This window comes from Antrostomus carolinensis, unplaced genomic scaffold (genome assembly GCF_000700745.2).
Source record: "Antrostomus carolinensis isolate BGI_N321 unplaced genomic scaffold, ASM70074v2 scaffold26503, whole genome shotgun sequence".
In the NCBI taxonomy this organism is placed as follows: domain Eukaryota; kingdom Metazoa; phylum Chordata; class Aves; order Caprimulgiformes; family Caprimulgidae; genus Antrostomus; species Antrostomus carolinensis.
Genome location: NW_010304844.1, coordinates 17,455 through 24,493, shown reverse-complemented (window position 1 = coordinate 24,493; position 7,039 = coordinate 17,455).

Below are 7,039 nucleotides of genomic sequence, written 5' to 3'. Positions count from 1 at the left end.
TGACTCCTTTATCTCTGTACAAATACAATAACGGTTGGAGGCATGTTGTGACTGCCTCTGATCTCCCCAGCAGCTGGCAATAGCCCTGAGGAGTTGTCTTGCTGAGTTTCTTTGGCTCTCGGGAGCACTTGAAGCGTATTTCCCGAGTCCTGTCTCTGTGACGCTCTGCCCTGTGGCGGTGGGGGGAGATCTGTGATCTGCTCTGTGCAAGCAAAGGAGTTAAGTGTGTGTGTGTGTGCGCTTGGCTCCAGCATGCCTCCTTTCTGCGAGGAGCTCTGTAAATGCACCTGGGGCCTTACGTGGAGGACACAGCACAGGGAGAGCAGAGGAGTTCATTGCGACTCGAAAGCTGCCACACTGTTTATGCTGCCCTGGCCACACTGGCTGGGAACTGCTTCCATCACTGCATGACAGGTACAGCACTCTGGTCAGACTGCAGAAGTGTTCAGAGGAGATCTTCTGAATATACAGATTGTTACTAATAATGTGGGATTTTGGATGGGAATATGAGGTTTTATGAAAGGCAAGTGAAAATAAGGTGTTAAATTGTATCCTGCACAGGGTTAAACAGATTATGAAACATGAGAAAAGCCACCACACCTGCTGGAGTTCACAGATGACTTTACAAATGAGATCATGCATGAATGTAGGATGTCTTTACTTAGCTTCCTTGCAGAACTTCTACTTAAACACAAGATTTATTAAAGAGACATTGCCACCAGTGTTTTGGCAGACACAATGCTCTGGTCTCTTACTGTTTGTCACTATTTTCAAAGGATTTGAAGACAAGAGAGCATATTGATTAAAAAGAGACTTCTTGGAAATTTGGTGGAGGGAAAAGTGTCAAGGAGATGCCAGTGTCAAAGCACGAACTGTATAGGAATGAAGAGCTGATTATCAATGACTATCAGACCCAGCTGGTGTGGACCAAGAGCCCTATAGCAACTCAGGAAATGGCTGTGGTTTATAACATGTCACTTACAGTTGGAACTAGAGGAAAGACTCTGACCACAAGCTTTCAGAAGAGCCTCAGAAATAATCCTACTGACCACAGGCTATCAAGTTTAACTTTATTCCAAAAGACACTTAATATAAACCCATGCAAGTGCTGGTTGAAAGGAACATGGGAGATCAAGTAGACCAGACTTGTGCTCAAAGTGAGATTGCTGACCAAGCTGGTTCAGGTAAGTCCTGGCTTTGTCTAGCCTGGTCTTGAAAACATCTAAGGATGGAGATTTCACAGCCTCTTTAAGCCACACCAGTGCTGTACTGCTCCTAGTGGGGGGGAAAAAAAAAAAAAAAAAAAAAAGTATTTGCTAAAGCCTCCTAGAGCCACTAAGCTATGCATAGAGAGAAAAGTCCTCTATGGACTGATAACCTTCAATCCAAGGGCTTAAAAGGGAAGAATTGAGCAGAAATAACAATTCTGTCCCTGCAGGAAAGGAGGACACTGCTGAGTTACCAAGGGACGTGGGCTGAGTGCTGCACTATCGCATGTGTTCATGGTTGACTTGACAAGGAGAGTATGGTGAGAGGGAAGGGTGAGGGCTGCAGGTGCTTGGCAGTCTGTGGGAATTTGGTTATTCAGGATAGCCAAATATAAAGCTGAATACAAAGAGCTTCAGAGGCTCTAATGAATGACAGCATGATGAAAAGCCCAAGGAAATGCATGTAGGGGAACATAACTCTACCTATATCAAGTTAGACTGCAAATTAACTGTTGCTACCAGGAAAAAAAAAAAAAAAGTAAAAAGAAAGTCTGTTCAATTTCAGCAGAGGGGGCGGAAAGACAATTGTAACATCAGGTGTTATTAGGAAACAAATAGAAGAAGAAAACAGGAACTGTTTTTATATCACAGGATGCATCCATTATGTTGCCTTGTTTTGAATTCAGCATGGATTTTAGGAGATAGCAAGACAGAGGCAGATATAAAGAGGCTGGTTTTTGTCTTTCTTTCTTTTACCCTGAATAGTCAGCAACATGAAATAGCAAGAAGTTAAATAACCCAGATTCTTCATCTTTAAGAAGAAATAATGACTGGAGGTATATGAATGGGAAAAAAACCCCTCAAATATGATGTGGAAAATGTAAATAGGAAATTACTGTTTCTCTCAGAGCTCTCCTTCATTCTTACAAGAGGGGGGCCTAGTGCAATTACCAGGTAACAGAATTTAAAATGAGCCAAAGGAAGTACATTTTAACATAGCACAGAACTAAACTGTAGAACTTGCTGCCCCACAATACTGAGAACTGCTCACTCCCAGTGTTTTTCAACTAAGCATTAGCCTTTGTATACCAGGCAGCTAAAATTCACAGCAATGCATGAGGGAGTAGTGGCAGGTCTCTCTGGTGTCAACAAGAATTGGTCTCTCTTTCAGTCCATTTTGCATCAGTCTCCCTGCTCCTCGCTGTGCCGTTGGTTTGTGGCAGCACATACAGTTTCTTGTGTGTATTTTTTTGAGCAGCTTTATTTGGAGCCTAATTCCTCATTTACCCAGCAGTGCCCCAGACACCACTGTGCTTCAGGATTAGCTGGGCTTAAAGAGTCATGTCCCTGGCTGACAATCCTAGAGTGGCAGACTGACCAGACCCTGGTTTCCCTGTGGGGCAGGGAGAGGGTTTCCACCCCCACGGCTAAAGCACTCTCCTTCCTATGGAAGGATTTCCTTGCATCTGCTTGAATGGTAGAACAAGTCTATTCCCATTTCTGTCATGCTTTTGGTATTTATTTTCCAGAGCTCACTGTATACTCATTTATTTCCTTCCTGCTTCTCTTCTAGCTCTAATTTCCCTTACCTTCCTGCTTTCTCTGAACCTCCACTCCTACCAACCCCCACATAAATAATTTGTATTCTTTTCAAAAATAGTTTGAGTCCTCCCCTGAATAATCTGCTGTGCTCAGATTGCATTTCCAAAAATACTAAACAAATACCAAGGCCTCACAGACATGCTGTGGCAGCAGATCTTGCTCACATTTTGACCCAGGGTAGAGTTCCAGCTTCTGATGGCTGGAGATGGCTTCAGTCCACTTGTCATACGTATCCCCTTGAGCTGTTCAGGTCACATGAAACCAGGCTGGTGAGAAACCTCCTCACCCAGCTGTCCTGCTGCTCACTGCTTAGCACATCACACATGCCTTTCAGGGGAGCTCAGCTCTTTCTTTAATGCTGTTCTCCCTGCGGCTTCCTCAGTGTGACAGGGAGGGAGCTGTGAGATGGATGTCCAGTCACAGAGATCAGTGAGTGAGGGGACAGCCAGAGCTGCGGGCATGCTCCCAAACACCCTACGAAATGCAGGGCTCGGGGCAGCCTGTATGCTGAGAACAGCACTTCACATCCCCATCAAGTGGCAGCGCTGAGCTCAACCACTGCACTGTCACACACCGCTTCTTCTGAGTCCATCCAAGGATGTGTGTGGGCTTTAGCACAGCCTTTAAAAAAGTCAGCCTTTAAACAGGACTCCCTAAACTTAATTGCATATGGAAGTGACACAAATTCAAGGAGCAGCTCTCAGAAATGTATACTGCCTTAGTGTAAGTCCAGCTCTGTGTTAATTATTAAGGAATGGTATTTTTAGTCAGCATTTGCAATAGATTCCACATGGCTGAAACCTTGTTCCCATGAAAGTTCATCACAATGTCAAGTATTTAGTTAATTATAACCTTTCTTTTAAAGGTGTTAATACAATTAGTAGAAAATGTTTGTAAAAACCTGTTTGCTTCCTTTCCTGCCCCCTCCCTGCTGGGAAGGTTAGACAATCATGTAAATTTTAGCCATGCTGTCTAATATTATAGAGTAACAAGTTTGCCCAGGATATAACTATAAATCCACAGAAAGGTGGAGGCAGGAAGAGCTGGTTTACAAGAATATGGAGATTCTTTCAAAGAAAGGTATAAATATCTTAAGTTAAATTCAGCAAATAATCTGCTACTCTGCCAGTGAGAAATGTATAGTTTTTAAAACAAATAAATAAAAAATAATTGCATCATTTGCAATCTTTCTTGCAAAAAAAAATCAAAAAATCCTTAAACAGTTGGCAACTCTTTGTATCTTGCCTAAATTCATAGACTAATTTACATTTAAGAGTACATTACCATGACAACTTTTCAATCTTGCTAAATTCTCTTCTTAGTACTTAAATATTTTTTTTTCTTGTACTTTCTTCAAGAAAAGTGATCTGTAGTCTAGAACCTCCTCCACATGCAAGGACCTTCATCCTGCACCTAACTCTGCACTTGGAGTACTACTGTGAGTGTAGAGTAGGCTTAAAGCACGCTACCTTCAAAATATTTTTTCATTAAAAGAGGAAACATATTATATACAGAAAACCAAGAATTTATTGTTAGTATAATTGAAATCTTAAGTCTAATCTAAGAATCATTATTAGTCCAGATCTAATTATTGCAGAAAAAAACACTTCTCTACAGAAAGAGTTGCAACAATAATAAAAATAACAATATAGTTAAAACTGTTATACTCACACTTCCTAGCTTCCTCCCCATTTCCTGGTGTTGTGCTCACCCTGCCACTGCTTCTTGTGATCTTCAGGTTGGTGGATTCACTCCAGCAGCAGGGGTGCTGAGGCTGGGGTTTTTTGCTGTGAGGAAGGTGGTGTTGATGGCAGCATCTCTGTTGCCCTGGGATCTACTTGGGGTCTTTTTTATGTTTGCCAACAGGCTTTTGCACCTTGCTGTTCCATCACTGGTTTGCAGCTCCACATGATAACCAAATTTACCACATACGGTGTATCTCATGTATGCTAGAAAATTGTTCTTTGTTCTGTAACCATAAAAAGGTGGGTTTGTCTAACTCTAGGTCTGTATTTCTTTTTAATGGAAAATAATTGTTGATTTGTTTATAGCTGTGGGGTCTCCAATGGCAAGGCTGCACCTCATTGTTTGTCATCTTGTGCCTGTATTCCTTCCCACTGTATCCTGTATCTCCATCTCTCAAGGCCTCTGCTGTCATCCCAGACCTGTATTGCTCCAAGGTACATCATTATGCTGGTTGTATCTTCTTCCGCACAGTAACAGAACACTTGTTATTCTTGTCTGTACACAATGTGGTGGTACCACACAAGGATGAGCAAAAGTAAAAACAAATAATCTATAACCACCTGGTCAGAAGAAAAAAATGTTGTTACAGCTAAGCCAAGTTAAGAGAAAACTTGCAGGCAGATCAGCAAATGTTCAGCCAAAGCAGGCTTGGCAGGACGCTGTGCTGAGGCCTTGCAAACTCAATACAAAGCACATGGCTAACAGTGACAAAGTCCTATACAGGGCTGCAAGTTGCAAGCAGGCAACTGTCACATCAGCAGAATGCAGTAAATGATGCAGTAAGTAATGCTGCTGTGTTACACTCCAGCTGCAGATACGGCAGTCCTGCCCTGCTGACAAAAATAAGGCTGTACAGGTGCAGAGCAGCAACATCTGGGATCTTAATTACTGCTCATACAAATAAAGAGCCAAGCCCGGTGTTACTGTCTCACTGCAAGATGGCTGGGCAGATGCTTGAGTGGAAAAATAGCTTACTGGTGAGATCAGCCTGTTCAATCCAGGGAAGTGAGAAGAGCAGCTCGTTATTAAAATAGAAGGCAAAACGAGGCAATTCCTCTGCCTGTCAAATAACTGGGTAAATCTCAGACTCTTTGCTCCATGTGCTTTGTTAGATTCAATTACCTCTGTCCTGTGAGAGTCAAAAATTCTTGGCAGGGGAAATGCTGCTTTCAGAAGTACCAAGTGCCAAACTTTTAAAAATTAATACTTTGTTTTTATAAAAAGGTTGTTGAAACAGCCCAAGTTTCAGACAGATTTTAAATAACACTTTGCAGATTTTCAGGAACAATCCCTGGTTTTCTCCAGAAGCACAATGAGGCGAGACATCTCAGTAGCTACAGAGGAGTTTGTTCTCCGTGAAGAGGGAAGGGAAGCAGCAGTCCTCGCTGTGCCTCCAGCCAGGAGGGTTCAAGGCACAAGCTTGGCAGCTGGGAGGGAAGGGCTTGTTCTTGGCCAGAGGCCTCCCAGGTGACTTCGACCAAGTGTCCTTTGAAGTTCCCCACCTGAGGGCACTCCAGAAAGTTCATCCAAATTAATGCAAGGCAGGCTGCATCAGTTAAAACTTCATTAAACCTGCAGAATGGATGCTAAGCCCAAGCTTTAGTTTAATTCACAAATGGGATTGAGTAAGGCGTTTACCAGCTCTCCCTGACCCAAATCCCCAGGGGCTGGCTGTGTTCTCTGACAAGTTGTGAGTTTAAAACCCTCTGCAATCCTGCTCCCAGGTGGGGCAGTAACGTGAGGGTGCCTGTGTTTCTGCCTGGCCGTGCTCCGGCCCACCCGCGAGGTGAAAGGCGTTGGGGTGGCAGCCGCTGGCAGACAGCTTGCGCACCCCACCGAGCACCGGCCATGCCCCGGCCCTGCTGGCCTGCTCCGGCTGAGCGGCTCCGCTCCCTTCTTCTCACCTCCCCCAGCAAGGTGGGGCCGGCGGCAGCGAGTGACCAGCCTCTGCTCCCCTCAACGCAGGGACCATCTTCAGGGTCATCTTCCTGCCACCCCTGGAGCCCCTCGGCCACCTCCGCCATCCCTGGCATCCCGGCACTGGTTCCTGTGGCAGACAGGGCTCTCAGTGCTGACAGGAATTCCCCGCTTTGACCTCCCACCGTGCCTCAGCCCTGAGCTGCTCAGGGAGAGATGGAAGCGAGCGGGACAACTCCTCAGGGAGAGATGGAAGGGAGTGGGATAACTCCTCAGGGAGAGATGGAAGGGAGTGGGATAACTCCTCAGGGAGAGATGGAAGGGAGCACTTCGAATACATTTGTTCAGTTTGGGTTAGTTTATTGACGCTGCTCCCCCGGGGGCCATGCTGGGAGTCAGGGAGATGTTACCCCCTGGCCTGAGGTGCCAGCGGAGCCCCAGGGGTCCTCACCGGCAGCAGCCTCCCCTCCTCCCAAAACCTGTCCAGGACGGCTCTCCTCAGAGTTCCTCGGGCAGGCCAGGCTGCCTCCCAAGCGTGAAAATTGAGCTGCACCAAACACCCCAGA